The 25,343-nt window shown below is 47.6% G+C and overlaps 1 non-coding gene and 1 pseudogene across 1 annotated transcript; both read left to right on the top strand.

Annotated features, from left to right (window-relative positions):
* The first annotated feature begins 1,500 nt into the window (after nucleotides 1–1,500).
* Nucleotides 1,501–1,607, top strand: LOC115030115 (U6 spliceosomal RNA). The gene has a single exon (XR_003835743.1). It is a non-coding gene; the product is annotated as a U6 spliceosomal RNA (small nuclear RNA).
* Nucleotides 1,608–18,496: 16,889 nt separating this feature from the next.
* Nucleotides 18,497–18,937, top strand: LOC147004846 (large ribosomal subunit protein uL23 pseudogene; annotated as a pseudogene).
* Nucleotides 18,938–25,343: the final 6,406 nt, after the last annotated feature.

Raw genomic sequence — 25,343 nt, 5'->3', positions numbered from 1 at the left:
CCGAGCCATGGCACACTCACACCCACGCACACAAAATGAATACATTAAAATGCAATAATAAAAAATGTAAAATGTTTTAAAGAAATAAAAATGCAAAACTGCACTCTGGTTTTCTAACCTAAATCTCGAAAGGTCTAAGCCAAAGGCTTCCACAGCTCTGGGAGACATAGAAGAGACTGCTTTGTGGTCTTTTCTGAAATCAGTGCCTGGGAGCCCAGCCTTTCAATCTGAAGCACTATCTCCAAATAGAAGGGCAAGTTGTATAAAATGAACTAGTGAGTGAGTTAAAGCCATTGCTACCAAGCTTGGCAACTTGCTTTAATGCTCAAGAACCATGTGGAGAAAAATAGCTACCACATGCCCTCTGACCTCCATGCACACAGTTTCATAGAAACAACAGAACGTAACGTTTTATATATATGAATGACTCCTTGGGCTGGAGAGATGGCTCAATGGATAAGCATTAGTGGCTGTTCTTCCAGAGGACATAGGTTCAGTTCCCACAACCTACATGGCAGCTCACCGCTGTCTCTAGTTTCAGGAGATCTGAGAGATCTGATCCCAGCTTTTAACTTCTGTGGACACCAGGCATATCTGTAGTATACAGATATACATGTATACATATTTGAAGGAGGAGGGAAAAGGGAGAGGGGAGGGAGAAAAGGAGGGAGAGCAGGAGAGGGAGGAGGCAGCAGTTAGAGGAGAGTCATTTTTCCCTGGGGGACATGGCCACTGGTAGGCTACCCATAACCCAGTATAAACCCCCACATCCATGCAAATACAGCAACATTATAGACTCGGTGCATTAAAAATTAATAATAAAATAAAGAAAATAATAGGATCTGGGCATGGTGGTACACACTTGGAATCCCAGAACTTGGCAGGCAAGAGAATCAGGAACCCCAGGTCAGCCTGGGCTACACAGTGAGTTCCAGGCCCGTTTGGGCTACAGAGTGAAAATCTAAATCAAACAAAGAAAAGTGAGCCAAACACAGTGGACACCGAAGCCCGGCACATGTTTCATCAAACATTTGCATGTTACCAAACATAGCTCACTATTCTTCCAGCCTCCCTGCCATCCCAATGCCAAACTGCTACTGTACAATTTAGGGCTTTTGTTATAGCTCACATAAACCTGTTTGGTTTCTATGTCCTTGCAGCACAAAAGGGACACATGAGTGCCCTCAAACCTTGCAAAGACACTCATCTCGCTACCAGAGAGGATCCTTATGAGCTGATCCTCTCCAGAAGAGTCCACTACTCAATACTCCCTGCGTTAGTCACTTTTCTCATTGTTATAACCAAATACCTGACTGGCACGGCTTCCATGAGGAAGATTTATTTTGGCTCGAAGTTTCGGAGGGATTAGTCCGTGGTTGCTTAGTCCCGTGCACTCAGGCAGAACATCACTTCACTGATAGTACGTGAAGGAACACAGGTGTTCACCTCATGGCAGACAGGAAGCAGGCAGAAATGAGGACCATAAAAAGGGCCAGAGCAGTGCTCACTCTGACAGCAAATATACTAAAATTGGAACGCTACAGAGAAGATTAACATGGTCCCTGTGCAAGGATGACATGCAAATTCATGAAGTGTTCCATATTTTAAGGAGGGACTGGGTAGGAGAGGGGAGAAGGAGTAAAAAGGGGGGGCAAGACCAGGTATGGTAAGAGAAGTCCAGAGGGCCAGGAGAATGAATAGAAATAAGTAGCGGTAGGGGTTGGGGAATGTACAGGGTGGGGGTGGGAGGGTGGAACCACTAGAAAGTCCCCGACACCAGGGAATCGAGAGGTTCCCAGGCCCCAGTGGGGATGACATTAGCTGAAATACCCAACAGTAAGGAGATGAAACCTGAAGAGACCACCTCCAGTGGATAAACATGGCCTCCAGTAGATAGATGAGGCCTCCCACCCAGCTAAAAAAAGTTAACCCAGAATTGTTCTTGTCTAAAGGAAATGCAGGGACAAAAACGGAGCAGAGACTGAAAGAAAGGCCATCCAGAGACTGCCCCACCTAGGAATCTATCCCACCTGCAGACACCAAATCCAGACATTATTGCTGATGCCAAGAAGTGCTTGCAGATGGCTGTCCTCTGAGAGACTCTGCCAGTATCTAACTTAGACAGAAGATACTCACAGACAACCATCAGACTGAACCTGGGGACCCCAATGGAAGAGTTAGAGGAAGGACTGAAGGAGCTGAAGGGTATTTCGACCCCATAGAAAGAACAGCAATATCAACTAACTGGACCCCTCAGAGCTCCCAGGGACTAAACGATCAACCAAAGAGTACACCTGGGCTGGTCCATGGCTCCAGCTACATATGTAGCAGAGGATGGCCTCATCTGGCACCAATGGTAGGGGAAGCTCTTGGTTCTGTGGAGGCTTGATGCCCCAGAGAAAGGGGATGTTAGAGGGGTGAGGCAGGAGTGGATAGGGGAACACCCCCTTAGAAGCAAAGGGGAGGGATATGGGGTGGGGGGTTTGGGAAGGGTAGACTGGGAAGGGTGATAATATTTGAAATTTGAAATGTAAACAATTTTTAAAAGGGGGAGGCAGAGTAAGATATAGCCCCAAGAGCATGTCCTCCGTGACCAACTTCCTCCAAAAGCCTGGCCTCCCGCAATGTCATCTTATTACAAATCTATTAAGGGAAATCAGTCGATCAGATCAGAACCCACATGTCTCTAGAATCACCTTCTCAGACACACCCAGAGGTATGCTTTAGCAATTACCTAGGTGTCTCTTGGGCCAATTGAACTGACATGACTATCTAATTATGACCCTAGAACACTGGGTCTTAGGAGCTGAATGAAATTTGGAAAGACACAAACATTTACAATATGGTAATAGACAACTCAAAGTTTCATTAGCATCAGGACTGTTGGTATCCCATTGGCCAAAGCAAGTCATATGACTAACTTCAAAGTCAATATGAGTGAAGATAGGAGTCATTTGGAACCATATTTGCCACAACTTAGCAAGTGCACCTTAGCAAAAGCCTTTCTTCATCTATGTCATGACTGTAATGGCCTTGTTTCTCTCTCAGACCTTTGGCAGAAGCATTACCCTGTATTGGCTTAGTCGTTGAAAAATCAGGCATGTCCTTGTTGTCTATCCTATGACATGCAATTCATTTTGAGGTTTATACCGAGAGAAATGAGTGCTGGCGCACAGAAGAACCCTAAACTGGAAGAACTCAAATGTCCTTCATCAGGACAGAAAAAGTAAGCCTGGTATAGCCGCTCAAGTGGGTACTACATACAACAACAAGGTGAGTGTCCTAGACAGTGTTGATCAAAAGAAACCACACACACATGCATACACACACACACACACACACACACAAGAATACACAGCAAGTGTATGACCTATTAGATGGAGTTCACAAACAGACAAGTGAAGCCTGTGACTTCAGAAATCAGAAGAATTCAAGCAAGCATGGTGCCAAGCACCTGCCGTTCCAGTCTCTCTCTAGGAGCTTGGAGTGGAAGGACTACCTGATCCCAGGGGTTCAGGCCTAACCTGGGGAAATATGGGCAAGACGAAGAGGACAATGGTGACCCTGGCACCAACAATGACAACAGAAAATCTTTGGAGAACAGCAACCGAGAGATGGCACAAGGGACTCCAGGGACAGTTGCTAGGATGCCTGTGTCTTGGCCTAAGTGACCATGGCTGTATTCCTAGGTATAAGGGCATAAGCTCTGTCTCTAGTGTTGTTGTGCCTGTTGTCTTCATTGTCTCTGTGGGACAGAAATAAGAGTACAGCCATGCATTTCCTGTCCAGCTGCTCTGGGCAGGCTGGCAGACTTGGGAAGGAGCTTGAGGAGTGAAGAAAGGAAGGAGAGGGGATGGAGGAGAGGGAGATGAGGAGGGGGAGGGAGGGGGAGGGAGGGGGAGGGGGCAGGAAGGACCTCACCGATTTCCTATCTGGCCTGGCCTGGCCTGGCCTGGCTCCTGCCTGTTCTATCTTGCACCATGAGCAGGGGAAATCCCTTGTGCAGGCGTCCAGAAGGCTTCCCGGGCTCAGGTGGAGGATACTTGGGTTGGGCATGGTGGTAGTCCAGTGGGAGTGGCAATGAGGGGGGCTCTTCCTCTGTAGAAAATGCTTGGAAAATCCTTTGTTCCCCAGAGTCGCCCAAGGAAACAAGCTGGTAATGAACGGCAGAAAACAACAATAATTAATATTGGGTGGAATCAAAATGGATTTCAAATCGTGCAGCTAATTTTGCCAGGAGACTTACTCCTGAGGCAGGCAGAGAGCTCTTTTCTTGTCAGACTGCAGCGTAAACAAGGAAGCCAGGGCCAGGGCGAGCTTGTCACTTCTTGAGAGGAGGAGGAAGGGAGGTGGGAGGAGGGAGAAGGGAAAGGGAAAGGGAAAGGAAGGGGAAGGGAGGAAGGAGAGGAGGAGGGAAGGGGATAGAAGAGGAAGAGGAGGGGGAAGGGAAAGAACAGCCTGAAGAGGAAATGTCCGAGACAGCAGAGACTGTAGTGGGGGGACGGGCGGGAGCTTTACTGGTGAAGAGGCTGGGCCTTGGTTTGACAACCCTGCCAGGAAGGGCAGGGACCCCTAGAGTTCAAAGACACCTCTCAAAGACCCTGCAGCTCCAAAGTTCAGGGATCCTCCCGCAACAAGCTCCTCCCACTGCCTAGCATAACACTGCCCCTTGTCCTGAGAGAGCCATGGAGGGGAAAGGGGCAGCAAGATTGCACAATGATGGAAGGATAATCCTTGGTAGGGAAGCAGGATTCTAGTTGGACCTAAAGGCTGCAGAAAGATTTTTTTGTCTTTCCAGTTCCCATTGCAAAGAAAGTCTCAGCCCCTGAGCCCTAGTCCTCTTTTCCTCCGCTGCCTAACTCAAGCAGGCTCAGTCCTCCAGCTACTATCATGGCATTTGAAAAATGACCATCCTTCCAGCTTCTTCTATGATGGAGTCCAAAGGGAGCCTGGGTCTCCTCTGTTAGCATTTGATGTAAAAGATGTCAGTGTGATACCAGCTCTGAGCTCTAGGGAGAAGGGGTCAGAGCTTGTATGGGAAGGTCAAGTCTATTAAGACCTAATCGAAGCCAGGGGCCTTGCCAACTTCAGCTGTAGCCATTGAGAAAAAATACTTCCCTTCCCACTGTCTTTCCCTGTGTGTTCCTAGTTCCGGGTCCTAATGTCCCTGGCTTCTCAAGGCTTCTCCAAGACCATACCCAATCTTTCCAATAAGGTCCCAGGCTCCAAAACCAGTTAGCAATGTCATCTACCCTACCCACGTTCCTTATGTCCTGTCTCTATCTGGGACAGGAAAGTTCGTACCTCATTGTCTATCCTGTTCTTTGACTGTGAGTCGGTTTGTGTCAGGCTCCATGCCTTGACCTCCTAAGGCTGCCAGATAAGTGCTGGGGCCTTCTTTGGTTCTCATGACTTGAGTGGCTGCCTGTGTTGACAAATGGATTGCTCCCTTTCAACTTCAGCAGTGTGGATTCTTCTCGCTAAAGGCTAAGCACTCGCTGAGTTGCAAGTTTGAGAAAATGAGGCCACCGTGGGGCTATTTCTGAAGAAAAGAAGGGCCTGTGGTGGCAGCACCAGCCCCATCCACCTCCCACAAGAATTGGGCACCATTATTTTTACATTGGGGAAAATTCCATCTCCTATTTCAAGAAAAACAGCTAAATCTGGCTGTATTGCCAGTGAATGTGTGCACTGTGTGGGGACTGAGAAGGTTTAACTCTTACAGATGGGATACAGTAAGGGACCTAGGGAGCTTCGATGACTTTGCAACATCCAACAGGGTTCAGCTGCTAAACACTGCACTTAGCTGTGAGATACCTGAAGGAAGGCCCTTAGGGGGGCACCATGCTGAGCATACAGGTAGAGTACAGTGTGTAGAGGCAGTCCCCTCAGAAAGAAGCAAGCAAAGATTGGGGTTCCTAACATCCCCACCTTTGGGTCTCATTACGGTGTGCCCTGTCCTCTACCAAGATGTCCTTATAAGAAAGAGAAGTAAAGAGCCAGGCATGGTGGCACAGAAACATTGGGAGGCTGATGCAGGAGGATCTCCAGGCCAGCCTGGGCTATACAATAAAACCTTGTTTCAAAACAAAATGTGACAGAAAATCAAGAAGAAAAGGAAACAGGACACACATAGACAGGGAAGGCCGTGAGAGAACACAGGGAGTGGTCAGCCAGCTAAGGCAAAAGGCCTCTAACCAAGTGTAGCGCACATGCCTGTAATGTCAGCACTCAGGAGAAGGAGGCAGAGAGATCAATTCAAGGGCAACCCCTATGATACATACAGAGTTGTAGTCTAACCTGGGCTACATAAGACTGTCTCAAAAAAAAAAAAAAAGTCTGGACATATAGCTCAATTGGTAGAGTGCTTGCCTAGAATACACAAAGCACTGAAGTTAATCCCTAACATATCATAAACCGAATCTGTTGATACACTCTTGTGATCTCTGCATTTAAGAGTTAGAGACAGGAGAATCAGAAATTTAAGGTCATCCTCAACTACATAGAAAATTTAGGGCCAGCCTGGAATAAATGAAACCTTGCCCTTCCTCCAAAGAAAAAACCACCACCACCACCACCACCAGCACCACCAGCACCACCACCACCACCAGCACCACCACCACCAGCACCACCACCACCAGCACCACCACCACCACCACCACCACCAACAACAACAACAACAAATGGTCCCTCAGGACTAAGTAAAAGTACTTCAAATGCAAATCTGAGGACCTGCATTGAAGCCCTCTGAAACAGTGGAAAGCCAGGTGGGTAGCGCTCACCTGTATCCTCAGTGCCTTTATAGTGAGATGGGAAATAGAGACATGAGATTTTCAGGAAGCTGTAGGCCAGAGAGCTTAATGTATGCATATGCAGCAGGGAAAAAAAAAACACAAAAAGACACCCTGTTTCCAAATCAGGGAGAAGGCAAGGAGAGGCACCCAAGGCTGTTTTCTGACCTACACACACACACACACACACACACACACATTGTGGCATGCATGTGTCCACATTTACACACAAAATGCTTGTGTGCCCTGAGCCCCCATGAAAGTTGCTCTCTCCCACTCACCCCCATTGCCACTCCCCTTCTCCGTGTTTCTCAGCCCAAGCACACACACTGCTCCAGAGATCCCCAGTTGGTGTAGTCTGGAAGGAAGGACACACATGAGCAAATTGGCTCTGTGTCAAGCACACGTTCTGAACCACCCGGGACTGGGTGAACAGCTTGTGGAAAGACAGCAGACAGCTGCCAGTGCAGCCACTGGGTGCTTCAGTGTCCCAGGACCTCAGAGGCCCCCACAGAACCCCCAGGAAGCCTGTTGCCAGGAAGGATAGTAAGTCTGACAAGTGTGGGAGGCTCTGGAAGGGGCAGAAACATGCAGGCAGATGTGGAGATGCAGACACTAAGTGGCATAGCATTCAGAATATGAGGAGTCTTGGGCATCTCTTTCCTGTACAGTAGCCTTCTTCACTGGCTTTCCAGGACTCCAGAGAGAGGGAGAGGAGGATGAATGAAAAGTGGACAGCCAGGGATGGAGGAAGTAGGGGAGATAAATTTAGAAACCACACAGTCCTTTAAAACCTACCTTTGAGCCAGGTGCTGTGGTTTATACCTGTAATCCGAGCACTTGGGAGGCTGAATCAGGAGGATCGTCACAGGTTCAAGGCTAGCCTTGTTACATAGTGAGTTCCAAAGCCACCCGGGCCACAGAATAAGATCCTGACTCAATAAAGCATACCCAGGAGATCAAGGAAGACGACCCTTCTAGCTCTAGAAGTCACATATGCTGTTACCTCTGACATTTGATGGTTTGGAGAATCCACCTGGTTGGGAGGATTGCCAAAGAATGTCTAGACATGGTCTTAAATCACCATAGAAGTCTAGGGACGTGACTCACGTTAGATGAGAGTTCACCTAACATTCAGGAAGCTTTGTTTTCCATTCCATCCCAAGAAAAGGGAGAGGGGGCCTTCACACCAGACAAGTCATATTTGGCATATCAACAAGAATCCCAGGTCCCTAGCCCTGTGCAATGACGGTGTTGCCTGGTATTGCGTAAGTGCAAACATCCTAAACATGAAAAGGAATTCTGTCTTGGACATATCACTGTCATTTGGGATTTAGAATGATTTCCAGTCAAGCCATATCCTAACTATTGTAAGCAACACAGAGAACGTGAATAAGCATGTCTCATCCCTGACACAGCAGGCTCTCAAGCCAAGACTCATTGACGGAAAAGAGGAAGCGAGGAGGACTTGCTAGACGTCGAAGGTCTTAGAGACTCGCTTCTGCTTCTCAGACTGCATCCCAGCATCTGTTTGTGGGAAACAGAAAGCATGCTAAGGATAGCAGCTACTTTTCTCACTACTGTGACATAACACCTGACCAGCACTTCTTAAGAAAAGAGGGTTTGAGCCGGGCGTGGTGGCGCACACCTTTAATCCCAGCACTCGGGAGGCAGAGGCAGGCGGATTTCTGAGTTCGAGGCCAGCCTGGTCTACAAAGTGAGTGCCAGGACAGCCAGGGCTACACAGAGAAACCCTGTCTCGAAAAACCAAAAAAAAAAAAGAAAAGAGGTTTATTTTGACTCTGAGTTTGAGGGGTCTGCTGGGGCAAGGAAGCCATGACAATAGAACAGTAAGGCAGATGCTCACATCTGTAATCCACATCTGTGGGTGCTGAATCCTTAGACAGGTAGCAGAAGCAGATGAGTGCTACTGCTCTGTTCACTTTCTCCTTTTTATTAACTTGGGGGCTCTAGCCCACGAGAAGGTGCTACCCATGGTGAGGGTGGGTCTTCTCTCCCCAGTTAAACTTTTCTGGAAATGCCCTCTCGGAAACACCCAAAGATGTATCTCCTAGGTGACTGTAAATCCAATTAAGCTGACCAACAAGACCCGAGAAACACAAATGTGGGGAAGTTGAGGCCAGATAGTGCCTGTGGGTAGGGATTAAAGAGATTACAGAGCATGTCAGGGAAGGGAAAGTCCCCAAAGCTCAGCATGGCCTGAGTGCCCAGACCAGCTCCAGCCCACATTATAAGTGCCTCCTAGGAATAGAGCTGGGAATAGAGCTTACTGGTACAGGACTTGCCTAGCATGTGTAAGGCTGTAAGTTCAGTTCTCAGCACCATTAACAGCATCAACAAGAAAAAAAAGTGCGCCTTTTCATGCAGCATCCATGGGAGCCTTCTATTTTCCTTTCCCCAATTCCATTATTTGCTCCTCCTCTTCACCCTGTGTCTTCTCCTTTTTTTTTTCTTCATTCTCTTTCTTTGCCTCTCCTGTTCCTTTCTTCCTCTACCCCTCTACCCTTCCCTTCTCTCTTCCTCCTCCTCTCGCCTGTCTCTCTTTCCACACTCTCTACTGCACAGCCTCAGATACACACATACACACACACACACACACACACACACACTAACACACACATATGAACGTGTGTGAGCATGCTCCTGAAGAGCAAGCATTTGCTGATGTTCTGGATAACATGAAGACAAAATCAACTAAGTCATGCTTCCACTGCTGGCAAAGCCTGGCGGAGGAGTCACAAGGCTCTGTCCCACCTTTCCTCCCCTCCCCCTGCCCAGCTTCTATTGTGCCCTCTCCTCCTCCCCACAGGTCACCCTTATCTCCATTAAACCTTTGTAGAAGGGGGCCTCTGTCTACAGTGCCATCCATGTCCCCATCCTTCTATGGTCAAGTCCCTACTTGTCCTTCCCACCCTGCCTAGGAGTCATCTCCTCTGGTGACTTGCTTTCCCTTTATTCGAGCACTTAGGCTCCTGGGATGAAGCAATCTGCCCTGGTCCCTACCAAAAGACACAGGGAAGCTGGATGGTATGTTCTTCTTACAGAGCCTATGGGATTCTGCCTTCCAGAAGACTTGTGAGAGAAATTCCACTGGCAATACAGACCGACAAAGGATGCTCTGGTTGCAATGCTTGAAGTGCTTAAACCCGTGCTGATGGCCAGCCCCTCTCCATGTCTGAGCCCATAAAAGTATTGCATGTTCCTTGGGCTGGTTTGGGGAATTTGAGTTTGAATGTATTTAAGCCAAGTCTGTCTCATTCTTTCCCTGAATACCTCCATTGTAATGGAATTTAACCCTTAACTACAGCCATAGCAATATTTCCAATCCCATACGTTCTTCCAGCACCTTGCTACTCCCATGAAGAGGTAGGGTCTTTTTTCCTCTCATCTTGAGCCCACACGGATGAGTGACACTTTTACCTATAGAGTATGGCAGAAGTCATGCTCTGTGGTTTTCTCCCTGGATCATAAGACATTCCTCACTTGGCACTCTCTCCCTTTGAGGGGATACAGGTGACCATAGAACACAACCACTCAGAGAGTGCATATGCCTGTATGGGAAACAGAGGGTGGCAACAATAGACCCCACCAACTACCAGGTAGGTAGTCCAATTCCTGGTGCCTGACAAGCTTGGTCTTCTGTCACAGCCCAGAAGCCTGAATGCTCAAAAGGAAAGACAGAAACACACTACCAGGAGACATACTATCAGCGTTACAACTCTGAGGAGACTCTGCACCACAGCCACTGTGGAGGCAGCAGAGGTGAGTCCAAAGGAACAGACAGCAGGGGGATGGAGGCAAATGATCCTGCGAGTTCTTAGTACCCCTCTATCTGGGTTTCCTTGATGCAAAATGGAGATCATTGCAGGGCACTGTGAGGATTAAACATAATAAGCCACGAGCGTCCCAGCCATACTGGAACTGTTCAATAAATGGTTATCTGTGAGAAAGGCGAGTGGCTTGTGAGGTCCCAGGAAGACTTTGGCAAATCTTTCACAGATCGACTGTTCTCAAGGGCCATGACTTCCAAATGCAAGCACTGGGGGCGCCGAACACACAGAGCTGGGAAAATCTGAACTGTGGGAACGACAGTTTTGCAGCATACGATGCAGAATGGTGGGGAGGGGACAAGAGCAGTTTTCTTGTCAAGAAAAAGAATGGAGGAGTTTGCAGGCTAGCTGGAGGGTCGCCATGATGACTAGCATCCTGGAACAAACCAGGGATTTGTGATGCTGGGATGCGAGAGCTGTGGTACCACTGTCCATTTTCTGCTGCTATAACACAGTGTTCAAGGCTGGAAAGTCACATGTGGAGGAGGAAAGCCGTTTATTTTGCCCATGGTTCTGGTGACTTGAAACTTCAAGCAACACGGCACTAGCATCCTGGCAAGGACAAGGACCCCCTGTTGGCATCACCAAGGGACAGCATAGCAGAAAGGGAAGTACTGTGAGCAAGAGAGGGAATGAGAGTATAGAGAGGATGACTCCTGCTTTTCTATCAGCCTGTTCTCAACTGGGCATGATGGCTGAACCTGGGAGGAGGCTGGAGCACAGTGATCTTGAGTTAGAGGCTAGCCTTGGCACTATAGCAAGACCCTGTCTCAAAAATAAAACAAAATAAAACCCCTGCCCTTTCAGGAAGTAACCTAGTTTCTCTCACGATCATTGCCCAAATTTCCAACCTGAAACTTGGAGGGGACACACTCATTTCAGATCCAAACCAAGGCACTGGGAACCCCAGAGAGGTTTCCAGGCCCCAAGGGGAGGAGCATGGGATCTTATCTCATAGCAGTGAGCTTGGAGCACACTCCAGCAGGGCAGAGTAGAGCCAAGAGCACCTGCAGCATTCAGAGGAGCTGAGAGGAAAGGGGGCCCACCGGAGGAGTCGTGTGTGGGCTCCCTGAACTAGAGGCCATGACCACCCAGAACATTAGAGGCCATGGTCAAATCCAAGCCAGCAAGACCAGTGGGTGGATCCTGGAAACAGAAGGCAGTTATGTGGACACATATTCCTTGCTCGATGCCAAGACAGTTTAGAATCAACTCTCCCAACTCCATCGCAGGAGAGAAGCCCACAGTCAAGAAGAATGGACAAGACAGTCCAGTCCCAAAGAGACAACATCGCTCTCAAGATCACCATTCAGCCAGCTGTGACTGTTATCTTGCTCAGGAGCCCAAGGAAGGCTATTGTTGGAAAAAATAAAGGCTTTCTCTCTTTAGGCCACCTGAGCGTGGGGAGGTCAAATTAAAACCCACCCGAACCAAGGCTTGGCTCAGCTCCAGGCTTGGCGATAGAAAAGGGGAAGAAGGCAGAGAAGCATTTACAAATAAATAATCCAGTTGACAAGCTGGGACTTGCTCTCTGGGGCCACTTCCCTGCAGGAGGCACACGAGGAGGGGGCAGACAGGAGTGGGGAGGGGGCAGGAGTCTGTCCAAAGGAAGACAAACTGTGTGCCTCTCTCCTTTTTGGATCCTGCCGCCTCTCTCAACAACTCTTAATTACCAGCAATCAGCTCTTAATTACCTACAACAAGAGAGACCAGGGAAAACACAGATAAATGAAATCCACAGATAATCCCCAAACCCCAATTTGGTCGATAACATCATCCGGCATCCCCAAGTAACCTCTTGCCAGGGCTCCGCTCTCCTAACAAGCAGCAGGACAGAATGGTCCCCAGGTCCCCGGCTTTCTTTGCCTTCGTCCTGACGTGCTTTCCATTAGTACAGGGGAAAAGGCAGGTGGGCGCTAAATAATTCCCAACTGGATACTCTTTCTACCATCCCTACGCTGTGCTGCCAGGGCCTCTGGCCAAGTGCCAGCCTCCAAGCCTCCTGGCGCTGGACCGTTTTCATTGTCTGTTTGCCCAGCAAATAGAAGTGCTGGCTGAGAATTCATAGCACCTTGGAGGATAGCAAAGGACAATAGGTTCCAGAGCAAGGGTCCCTAGAAACACAACTGTCCAGTGGCTGCTGTGGGCCCCCTGTCTAAGGGCCTCTCTGTCCACACTTGAAGTACAATAGCTGCCTAAGACAGAACCGGGGAAGACTGGAAGGAGGTGAGACAGTGGTCAGAGAGGATGGCAGGGCCTTGAGGGCTCTCGGCTTCTTGGCTCTCCTCTCAGATGTTTTCTGGGAACCATCACTTGGGAAAATATGTCTAGGAGTGACCCAGGAGCCCAGCAAATGGCCTGGAATCAAATGCAAAAGAAAGAAGGGTGTGTGCGTGTGTGTGTGTGTGTGTGTGTGTGTGTGTGTGCGCGCGCAAAGTGGGGAGCCCATGGAACCGACAACACCCCCTTAACACTCCTTTCCCACCTCTCACCTGCCCCTCCCAGTGACAGACAGCCAAGGCAGCTGTGGGCAGGTCACCAGTAGAGTTCAGAGGAGCAGCGCCAGTTGAGCAGGAACCTGAATGTTGCTCTCTCCCCTTACTGACTTTTCTCTCTTCCTTCTGTCCAGTTAACACGGTGGACAAGGCAATTGTCATTCCCGCGGGCCTCGTTAATGAACCTGCAAGAGCAAATGGGCCTTGTGATTGCCTGAAACCTGGAGGCAGCACGCTCCCCACCAGCTTGCAAATGCCAAGCAGGAAGCTTTCTCTCCCATCCCCCACCCTGCAGCCTGGCCTCCCTTTGGCTCCCACTGGCTGTACAGATGAAAAGGCAAATACCAGTCCTAACAGAAGGTTTGTCCAGAGCACCCCATCCACACATCCTTAACCACAGCCCCCCAGCTTTCTCCCTATACATAGAGGTTCCAGTGAGATCACCTTCTACAAATTGGGGCCAGACAGTGCACTGCCCGGAGGACTATTGGTTCTGTTTGAAAAGGAAGGGAAGAGATGCTATGGGCTAGGGAGGCGAGGCCGCAGCTGCCTCACCTCCCCAGCCCCAGCCCCATCTTTAACTGGACCACAGCTCTTTCACACTCCAAATGGACATTAATGCAGCCAGCACTAACTCAATTTTATCACAGGGAGAAAAGAATAATTTCCCCTGTCCTTTGCTTCTACTCTGGCTAGCTTCTCTGATGGAAACTGTTGGTTCTGCCTTATGAGGTTAGATGTTCAAGCTTTAGGGATCTCTCTCTCTCTCTCTCTCTCTCTCTCTCTCTCTCTCTCTCTGTGTGTGTGTGTGTGTGTGTGTGTCTGTCTGTCTGTCTGTCTGTCTGTCCGTGTGCATGTTGTGCATGCTCATATGGGGGCTGAACGTCCACATCAGATGTCTCTGCTTTTATTTTGAGACAAGGGCTCAGTGCGACCATAGCTCAGCAAGTCACCCAAGCTGGGTGGATCTTTGTGCATTCCCCATGCTTGCAAACCTCCCCAGCAACCCTGGTTTTTATGTGAGTTCTAGGGGGTTAAATTCAGGTCCTCATGCTTGTGTGGCACAGGCACATTAGCCAACTGAGCCGTCTCCCTCAGCCCCCTACCTGGCCTTTTCTTACTCCGTTTGATGACAATTTAAGTAAGGCAGAAACTGGGAGTGAGAGATGGAGAGGCACTGAGGACCCAGAGACAAACAGCTTCCAAAGGCACCATGTTTATTTTGCATTTCTTCTGTGACCTGGTAACCCTAGAGGTGGAAGGACCCTGTGGTACCAAGTAAGATGTGCCAATAACCCTACTCATCTAAGTGGCATGAAAGAAAGTGATGCAGGGAAGTTTGGGGAAGGGAAAGATGAACATGAGTAAGGAACTGGGCACTCCCTCACCTCACCCCAGGAGGCAGATACTTCTGTCCACCAAACAGCTACGCCTGCCTTTCACCAAAGCCAGCGTTCTGAAGCTGGCTTCAGATTACTTCAGTCAGCTAAGAATGAGGAGGGCAGAGAGCTGCTTTTGTGGTTTGGGGACTTGGGGATGGACTTTTCTGCTGGCTCTTGCTGGAGCACAAATCTTATTCTCAACAATTCTCAAACAGCTAGAGAGAATTTCAATGGATTTTTTTTCTGACCCCAAAATATACTGGTCTGGGACTTGGTTGCAAAGGCCAGCAGTCCTTTTGCAACGACTGGCTGAATCAGAGGCCCCATTGCTGTGTTTAGCTCAGAGTGCTCCGAATTCTCAGCCGGTTTCCCTGCTGATAATAGTAACTGGCTAAATCTGGGTTCTGTTCATTCTCAATTGCAGAGTCTTCAGAGCTCGCAGCCCTGTGGGGTGACTGTCTGGATGTCTGCAGTCTGGCTAAGATGACTTCTCTTTGACCACTCTTTATTCATGTCAAGCATCTGAAGAGGGGCTCCTTGTGTTGCCAACCAACTCCTAAAAGAGCACAGAGAGAGAGAGCTGGGCGTGGTGGCCTATACCTGCATTCCTGATCCTTAGGTTACAGCAGAGGACCAAGAGTTTGAAACCAGCCAGGGCTACATAGCTAGACCCTGTCTCGGAAAACTGAAAGATAAAAAGAGAGGAGGTGAACAGACTTAGTGCTACCCACTGTGTACTGCTGAGCACAAAAAAAAAAAAAAAAAAAAAAAGACAACAATCTGAAATTGAACCCAGGACCTTGGATGTGCTCAGCAAGCACTCCACTGCTGAGCTATAACCCCATTTAAAAACAAACAAACACTTTTTCTTATTTTCCAAGACAGGCTCCCACAAAGTAGGCCAGGCTGGCCTTAAACTTTCCATTCTCCTGCCTCAGCCTCCTGAGTAACTGGAAATAGAGGACCTGTATCACCAGTCCCAGTTTGAAATTCATTTTGTTTTATTTGTTGTTTTCTTTTAAGACAAGATCTTATGCAGCCCAGGCTAGCCTTGAGCTCCTGATCTTCCATTCTCCATATCCTGAATGCTGAGATTACAGGGATGTACCAAGATACCTAGAACTTGAATTTATTTTGTAGGATTGTGTTCAACTCAGATGGTTCTCAAGGTAGGCGGGGTTAGAATAAGCTATCCATTGGTCAAAACCTCAGGACGCCATCAGAGAGGTTAATTATTATCAGAATGCTAACTGTCCATCCAGGTATGCGAAGGGGTACAAGAGGCTAGGAGGTCATTTTGCAGTCACCACCTCAGTTTAACCCTCACTAGTGTGGCAAATGTCTCCATTGTCAGATGACCTTCCAAAAAAATTGAGAAACTTCTCCAATGAGCTCATTTTCATCGGCAATTACAAACCTTCCCTTCTTTGGACCTATGTAAAACATGGGGCTGCAAACAAACCTCCCATTACACTAAAGAGAGCACTGTCTCTAGGTGGTAGGAAGGGCAGGCAAGAACAGGCAGAGCTGGCTTCTCGGGGCTTCTCAAAGCACCTCCTTACCGTCAAGGTTCTCCTCCCTCTCTGGCTCACAAGTCTTTCCTGGCTTGAGAGGTACTCCCTGACATTAGTACATACAACAACAAGGCTTGGTTGCCATCAGCTCTGTGAGCTAATCAACTTATAAAGGGAAAAGGTTTCTTTGGGCTCGTGGTTTTAGAGATTCCATCTGTGATTGGGCTCACATGTAGCTCTTAGGTTTTTCGAGTGGGACAGCAGTACATGACAATTTAAAGTCCCTCCCGGACAGGGCCTGGGAAGAAAACTAAAGTGAAGAGATCAGGATCCTGCAGGTTCCTTCAAAGCATCCTCATAACGACCTCTACACTAGACCCCCTCCCCCTTCCAATTGTGTACAACTGAGAGTCCTTTGAGGGACGGTCAACACCCAAACTATAGCATCTTCCTTCCTGTTTGAAAGAATAAATCAGCAGACCAACTACCCTAAGTATCTCCTGATACTCCTCCTCTTCCAGGTTTTCCAGAAATAGGGAGAGGGTCAGTGTAGACACTGAGGAGCCTGTATCCACTATTCATCCAAAGGGCAGAATGTCATTCAAACAGGACTCATTGAACAACCTTGTACTGGGCTACCCAGAGCTTATGTGTCTGACCTGCCACCAAGCCAAAGTACAGTGTCCTGCCCCCACCCCAGCCAATCACATCCTTCACAGAAATACTCTACAGTAGGGCAGAGTTATAAAGGGAAGAGATGGAGCTAAAGTAACTGAAGCTGTCTCTGTACCCAGGCATGCATCCTCTGCTCATGGGCCTCAGAGGTCCCTTGGATGTAGTCCTTGGAACTGAGGGAAGGTGCTATCCAGCCTGGGGAAAGATGAAGGTGTGCCTTGTAAGTAGGCTCTGCTTGGAGAAGGCTGGGGAAGGGCTGCTTCCAGATCACCTCCTAGCCAGTAATGTGGCCGCCTCGATGACTTCCTGGGACACACGCACCCAAAGATATCTCCCTTGCTGCTGGCTTCTTCTGAAGCCATTGACTTATTTCAACCATGAGAGTAAGGTTCAAAACCTTATGAAATGAGTCTTTAGAAAGACTGCTGAAGACAAGACTAGTGGCTCCTGCCTGTGATCCAGCCCTTGAGAGGCTGAGCCTGGAAGATTACCAAAAGTTCAAGGCCAGCCTGGGCTATAAGATGAGACTTTGAAGAAAAAGAGGTGGGGGAGGGAGGGAGGCCTGTCAGAGGCAGCTTCATTGCACTGAGCTGGTGTTTGCCCTTATCTTAAGCTTGGATTCCCTAAGAACAGGTGGTCTGTTCGGAAGGTGAGTCTAGAAAGTACAATTGAGACAGAAAGTGAGATAAGAAGGGGACCGCAAGACAAAATGGCATGTGTTGTAGATAGATCCCTGCTGTAGAGAATGGAAGCCTGACCCTTTTTGGCCCCTCTGAGAGTCTGTACACCATCCTACAGAATGGCCCATCTAGACAGTGATGCACACACATACCACTCCTTTATCTCCTAAATCACTGGCTGGGAAGTGAACCTGAGTGAGCTCTTCCCTAGCCTTCTCCAAGACAGAGCCTACCTACAAGCTACACCTTCATCTCTCCCCAGGCCATACAGCACCTTTCCACAATTTCAAGACCTTTACCCAAGGTCCCTCTGAAGACCATGAGCACGTTGGCTCCTCTATAGATCTGAGGGATTTTTGAACCATTAATAAGACATCAAACCCACCTTCAGAAGCTAGATGGTTATCTACAGAGATCTCAGGAGGAATGATAATAACTGCTGAGGTTCCAAGCTAACCCATTCAGCTCTTGCATGTACACATAAAAGAAGCACACTTATCACACCCTGACAGACAAGGATTCAGGGATGCTGTGAACTCCAAGCCAGTCCCACAAACATCTAGGAGCACCGAGCCCATCATTGGCGTACACAGGCAGCCATCCAGTGACTGTTTTAACAAGATAAAGCGAATCAGTGTTGATTTAGATATAGGTATGTGTGACTATATGAAGCTGGGTGTATTTGTTAAAAGCCTAACTGGTCCCAATACCTATATATGAACCGGTGAATCCAGTTGAAGTTTTACTGCCATAAAAGCCCTAAAAGTTTAGGAGTAAGAAAAAACCCAGTGATGTTCTTATTGTTCTGGGACTACCAAGGGGAGCTCCTGGTGATGGGGGCATTAGAAGTCATGGGTGAAACATAAGAAAAGGATATGGAGTGGGTTCCAGAGGCTGGAGAGAATGGGGCATGTAGACCAGCCCATCTGGTGTCCTCTAATCATGATGTCAACGCTACTCACTAGTCACAAACAGTTCTAGCTCCCTACTCTCTCAGCGTGTTGTAAAATTATGTTTCTGGCCCCTTTTGAAGTCAGGGACTTAATTATGTCAAGAAAAGGTTAAGCAAAATAATTTATGTTCCATCTAGGTGAAGCCTTTCGCCAAGATGGCACTGAAAGCTAAGAAGGAGCCTCCCAAAGCTGAAGCCAAAACAAAGGCCTTGAAAGCTAAGAAGGCAGTGCTAAAAGGTGTCCATAGCCACAAAAAGAAGATCCAGGCACCACACACCTTCCTGCATCTCTGGAGGCAGCCCTAATATGCTTGGAAGAGCATGCCCAGGAGAAACAAGCTAGAACACTATGCCATCATCAAATTGCCCCTGACCACTGAGTCAGCCATGGAGAAGACAGATGACAACAACACACTTGTGTTCACTGTGTAAGTCAAGGCCAACAAGCAGCAGATGAAACAGGCTGTGAAGAAACTCTATGACATTGATGTGGCCAAAGCCCATACCCTGATAGGGCCTGAAGGAGAGAAGGCCTATGTTAGGTTCGTTCCTGATTATGATGCTCTGGGTGTTGCCAACAAAATTGGGATCATCTAAACTGAGTTCAGCTGGCTAGTTCTAAACATATATTTTTTTTCACCATACAAAAGAGGCAGAAGGGGAGGAAAGTGTTAAGAGTCGAGGTGTGGGGCAGGAGTGATAGCTCAGCAGTTAAGAGTTATTGCTCTTGCAGAGGACTCAGGTTTGGGTCCTAGCACCCAAACAGTGACTCAAATACCACCAGTTATGTTCATCCCAGAGGAGTTGATGCCCTCTTCTGATCTCCTCAAGCACCAGACATAAACGTAGTGAACATATATGCAGACAAAACACACTCACACACACACACACACATACACACACACACACCCTTGGAGGTAATCACAGAGCCTATGCTAAGATGGACACTCTGTCTACCTGGGTACCTGAGTGATGACCAGGAGAGGAGGCTCCTGCTGACCTACACGAATATGGGCAAAGACATAAGCTTTCGTTGTGTTTGAAGCCGCTGAACAACCGCCAGATCTCAATAGCTCAACAGAATAATTTCATTTCCACTTGAGGTTCACTGCAAGTCAGTGGATGCAGGAAGGAACGTGTTCTGCTCCATAGAGTCACTCAGGGACTCCAGCTAATGGAGGCTCCACCATCTGGAACACTGCTACAGAGCGTCCCAGCAAGGAGTAGAGGCAAGTGGGAAAGTCCTGCAGGGCCTTTGCATTGCTTCAATGTCAAAGAAACACACATCCAGATCGATTTCATTGGCTAGAGCTAATCACATGGCTGCCTCTACTTAACTGCAGAGAGCAGTAAAATCATAACAGGGAATTGAAATCTCCCCCATGCCTGGAAGCAGGGACTGTTGGTGAACACTAATAATTTCCACCTGGCTTCTGAATCCTGGCAAACAGTGAGGCATTGAGGAGCCAAGAGCATGCGCCCAGGTGGAGAAGTCTTTTGAGAACCAGACCAGGGTGCAAGAGGTATCAGGGAGCCACCGGAAGCATATTAGCAGGGACTCAAGGGAGGCTCACTTAAAGCTACATTGCTTGACAGACAGGCATACTGTAGGCCAGTGGGGGAAGGGGAGGTCCCTGAAGGAAGGAGATTTGTTAGGAGGCTGGACGTCCTGGTGACCTAGGCCTCAGTGATGAGGGCCTGGCCTGCTGTTGCCTGGGGAAGAGGGATGAGGAAAGAGCGCTGAGGTTGTTTGTTTGTTTGTTTTGAGACAGGGTTTCCCTGTGTATCCCTGGCTATCCTGGAACTCGCTCTGTAGACCAGGCTGGCCTCGAACTCAGAAATCTGCCTGTCTCTGCCTCCTGAGTGCTGGGATTAAAGGCGTGTGCTCTATAGCATTTTAAGAAAGGAGAAGGGTAGTGTATTGAGAGCCAGGACTTCAACATTACTGATGTCTACTACCTTCTTCTTCTTCTCCTCCTCCTCTTCCTCTTTTCAAAATAAATTTCACTACCTTATTTTTAGTTCTTTTAAAAAAAAGATTTTGCTTGGTGCATGTGAATATTTGCCTTCATGTATGTATGTGCACCATGTGCATGCCTGGTGTCTGCAGAGTCAGAAGAAGATGTCACATCCCCTGTACAGATGGTTGTAATGCACCATGTGGGTGCTGGGAATCCAACACTTAACCAGAGTCACAACTGTTCTGAACTGCTGAGCCATCTTTGTGGTCCCTAACTCTTTGTTCTTAGGCAAACATGAGTAACGTCTAAGTGCTTCAGTGTTGTTGCCTGGAAAATGGGCATGATATTGACCTTATGAGATGGCTATGAGGTTTAGAAGAGTAGACATTATGTTTGTGAATCGACAGTAGAAGCAACAATGATGGCGGTGATGGTAAGAGGATGGTGGTGAGGATAATGGTGAGGATGGTGATGATGATAGTGAGGATGGTGGTAGAGATGGTGAAGACAGTGGTGACGGTGAGAATGGTGGTGATGGTGAAGATAGTGGTGACGGTGAGGATGGTGGTGATGGTGAAGATGACGGTGAGGATGGTGGTGATGGTGAAGATGATGGTGAGGATGGTGGAGATGGTGAAGAGGGTAGTGATGGTGAGGTTGGTAGTGGCCGTGATGGTGGTGAGGACACTGTGAGGAATACAGGAAATCATTGAAGGACTGAGGTTATGTCTCTGGGAAATACAATATCTTGGATTAGGAGGAATGCTAAAGAAGCTCCGAAAGGTTAAACATAGCAAGGGCAGTCCAGAGACATGAAGTACGCGATGGAATTCAAGGCCCTAGAAACCAAAGAAGAAAAAGAGCTTCAGCAAGAAAGTTGACACTCAACGTAAATAAGGCAGTCACACACACACACACACACAAAGCCATTGGGTTCTATGAGAGTAAAGTGACTCAGACGGATGAGGAGGCAGTGGGTAGAAAGGGATGGAGGATGAGCAGCTGAGAAGTGGGCCCCTAAAGGCCAGCCTGTCTCTGTGAAGAGCACAAGCTGGTGACAGGGCCAGTGTCAGGATAAGATATTGTCAGCTGCAAGTAACAGGAAATGTTCAAACCAAGGATGAAATGAAAGAAGGATGTGCCTGCGAAGAGAGAAATAGAAATGTTTATTTTTAAAATGTTCTGCATGGTGGCCAGGCATGGGTGGCACATTCTTTAATCCTAGCGCTCCACAGAGGCAGTGGCCAGTCTGGTCCACATAGTGAGTTCCAGGCCAGTCAGGGGTATGTAATAAAAATCTGTCTCCAAAAAAGAAGAATGTTTTTCATGGACTGGAGGTGTGATTCAGTAGGTAGAGTACCTGCCTATCATGCAGAAGGCCCTGGGTTTGATTTCCAGCACCACAGAAAATACCGAGTGTATTTCCTAGAGAGAGCAAGTGTACGCCTGTAATCCCAGCCCTCCAGAGGAGTGAAAATAAAAGCAGCTTGTCATTAAAAGTTAGAAGAGAAAAGCACCAGGGTAGCTAGGGCGCAGGGTCGGCTGACACTCGCCAGCTACCCACAACACCCGCCACAGGATCTTAAGACTTCTGGAGAGTGGAACACAGCTTCTGCTCCAATCCAATTGCGCGCGGGACCTGAGACTGCATTAGTTAGGGAAGCAGAAACCGGCCTGAGTAGGACCACAGGCCTCTTCTGGCCAGACCAGCACCGGGGTCGCTAGAGCTCAGGGTCGGCTGACACCCGCCAGCTACCCACAACCCCCTCCACAGGATTTTGAGACTGCTGGTGAGTGGAACACAGCTTCTGCTCCAGTCCAATCACGCGGGACCTGAGACTGCTCTGGTTGGGGAGAGAGAAATCCGGCCTACATAGGGCCACAAGCCTCTTCCGGTCAGAAAAGCACCAGGGTAGCTAGGGCGCAGGGTCGGCTGACACTCGCCAGCTACCCACAACACCCGCCACAGGATCTTAAGACTTCTGGAGAGTGGAACACAGCTTCTGCTCCAATCCAATTGCGCGCGGGACCTGAGACTGCATTAGTTAGGGAAGCAGAAACCGGCCTGAGTAGGACCACAGGCCTCTTCTGGCCAGACCAGCACCGGGGTCGCTAGAGCTCAGGGTCGGCTGACACCCGCCAGCTACCCACAACCCCCTCCACAGGATTTTGAGACTGCTGGTGAGTGGAACACAGCTTCTGCTCCAGTCCAATCACGCGGGACCTGAGACTGCTCTGGTTGGGGAGAGAGAAATCCGGCCTACATAGGGCCACAAGCCTCTTCCGGTCAGAAAAGCACCAGGGTAGCTAGGGCGCAGGGTCGGCTGACACTCGCCAGCTACCCACAACACCCGCCACAGGATCTTAAGACTTCTGGAGAGTGGAACACAGCTTCTGCTCCAATCCAATTGCGCGCGGGACCTGAGACTGCATTAGTTAGGGAAGCAGAAAACCGGCCTGAGTAGGACCACAGGCCTCTTCCGGCTGGACCAGCACCTGGGTACCACCAGCTACCCACGACACCCGCCACAGGATTTTGAGACTGCTGGTGAGTGGAACACAGCTTCTGCTCCAATCTTTAAACAGTGACAACGACAACAACTAACCCCAGAGATTACCAGATGGCGAAAGGTAAACGTAATAATCTTACTAACAGAAACCAAGACCACTCACCATCATCAGAACCCAGCACTCCCACTTCGCCCAGTCCAGGGCACCCCAACACACCGGAAAAGCTAGACACGGATCTAAAAGCATATCTCCTGATGATGGTAGAGGACTTCAAGAAGGACTTTAATAACACACTTAAAGAAATACAAAGGAACACTGGTAAACAGGTAAAAGACATTAAAGAGGAAGCACAAAAATCCCTTAAAGAATTGCAGGAGAACACTGCTAAAGAGTTACAAATCCTTAAAGAAAAACAGGATAACATAATCAAACAGGGAGAAGTCCTTAATGAAAAACAGGAAAACACATCCAAACAGATGATGGAAATGAACAAAACCACACTAGACCTAAAAAGGGAAGTAGACACAATAAAGAAAACCCAAAATGAGGCAACACTGGAGATAGAAACCCTAGGAAAGAAATCTGGAACCATAGATACGAGCATCAGCAACAGAATACAAGAGATGGAAGAAAGAATCTCAGGTGCAGAAGATTCCATAGAGAACATCGGCACAACAATCAAGGAAAATGTAAAATGCAAAAAGATCCTAACTCAAAACATCCAAGAAATACAGGACACAATGAGAAGACCAAACCTACGGATAATAGGAGTGGATGAGAATGAAGATTTTCAACTCAAAGGACCAGCAAACATCTTCAACAAAATTATAGAAGAAAACTTCCCAAATCTAAAGAAAGAGATGCCCATGAACATACAAGAAGCCTACAGAACTCCAAATAGACTGGACCAGAAAAGAAACACCTCCCGACACATAATAATCAGAACAACAAATGCTCTAAATAAAGATAGAATACTAAAAGCAGTAAGAGAAAAAGGCCAAGTAACATATAAAGGCAAGCCTATCAGAATTACACCAGATTTTTCACCAGAGACTATGAAAGCCAGAAGATCCTGGACGGAGGTTATACAGACACTAAAAGAACACAAAATCCAGCCCAGGCTACTATACCCAGCCAAACTCTCAATTAACATAGATGGAGAAACCAAAGTATTCCACGACAAAACCAAATTCACACATTATCTCTCCACGAATCCAGCCCTTCAAAGGATAATAACAGAAAAAAACCAATACAAGGACAGGAACCACGCCCTAGAAACAACAAGAAGGTAATCCCTCAACAAACCTAAAAGAAGACAGCCACAAGAACAGAATGATGCCAACTTTAACAACAAAAATAACAGGAAACAACAATTACTTTTCCTTAATATCTCTTACTATCAATGGACTCAACTCCCCAATAAAAAGACATAGACTAACAAACTGGCTACACAAACAAGACCCAACATTTTGCTGCTTACAGGAAACTCATCTCAGAGAAAAAGATAGACACTACCTCAGAAAGAAAGGCTGGAAAACAATTTTCCAAGCAAATGGTATGAAGAAACAAGCTGGAGTAGCCATTCTAATATCTGATAAGATTGACTTCCAACCCAAAGTCATTAAAAAAGACAGGGAGGGACACTTCATACTCATCAAAGGTAAAATCCTCCAAGAGGAACTATCAATCCTGAATATCTATGCTCCAAATACAAAGGCAGCCACATTCATTAAAGAAACTTTAGTAAATCTCAAAGCACACATTGCACCTCATACAATAATAGTGGGAGACTTCAACACACCACTTTCACCAATGGACAGATCATGGAAACAGAAACTAAACAGGGACACAGAGAAACTAAGAGAAATTATGAATCAAATGGATCTGGCAGATATCTACAGAACATTCTATCCTAAAACAAAAGGATATACCTTCTTCTCAGCACCTCATGGTACCTTCTCCAAAATTGACCGCATAATTGGTCACAAAACAGGCCTCAACAGATACAAAAATATTGAAATTGTCCCATGCATCCTATCAGATCACCATGGACTAAGGCTGATCTTCAATAACAAAATAAATAATAGAAAGCCAACCTTCACGTGGAAACTGAACAACACTCTTCTCAATGATACCTTGGTCAAGGAAGGAATAAAGAAAGAAATTAAGGACTTTTTAGAGTTCAATGAAAATGAAGCCACAACATACCCAAACTTATGGGACGCAATGAAAGCATTTCTAAGAGGAAAACTCATAGCTCTGAGTGCCTCCAAAAGGAAACTAGAGAGAGCACACATTAGCAGCTTGACAACATACCTAAAAGCACTAGAACAAAAGGAAGCAAATTCACCCAAGAGGAGTAGACAGCAGGAAATAATCAAACTCAGGGGCGAAATCAACCAAGTGGAAACAAGAAAAACTATTCAAAGAATCAACCAATCAAGGAGCTGGTTCTTTGAGAAAATCAACAAGATAGATAAACCCTTAGCCAGACTCACTAGCGGGCACAGGGAAAGCATCCTAATTAACAA

This window comes from Mus caroli, unplaced genomic scaffold (assembly GCF_978045245.1).
Source record: "Mus caroli unplaced genomic scaffold, Mus_caroli_1 scaffold_5, whole genome shotgun sequence".
NCBI lineage: Eukaryota > Metazoa > Chordata > Mammalia > Rodentia > Muridae > Mus > Mus caroli.
Note: the sequence above shows the minus strand (reverse complement) of the source record. Positions and strands in the feature narration are given on the sequence as shown.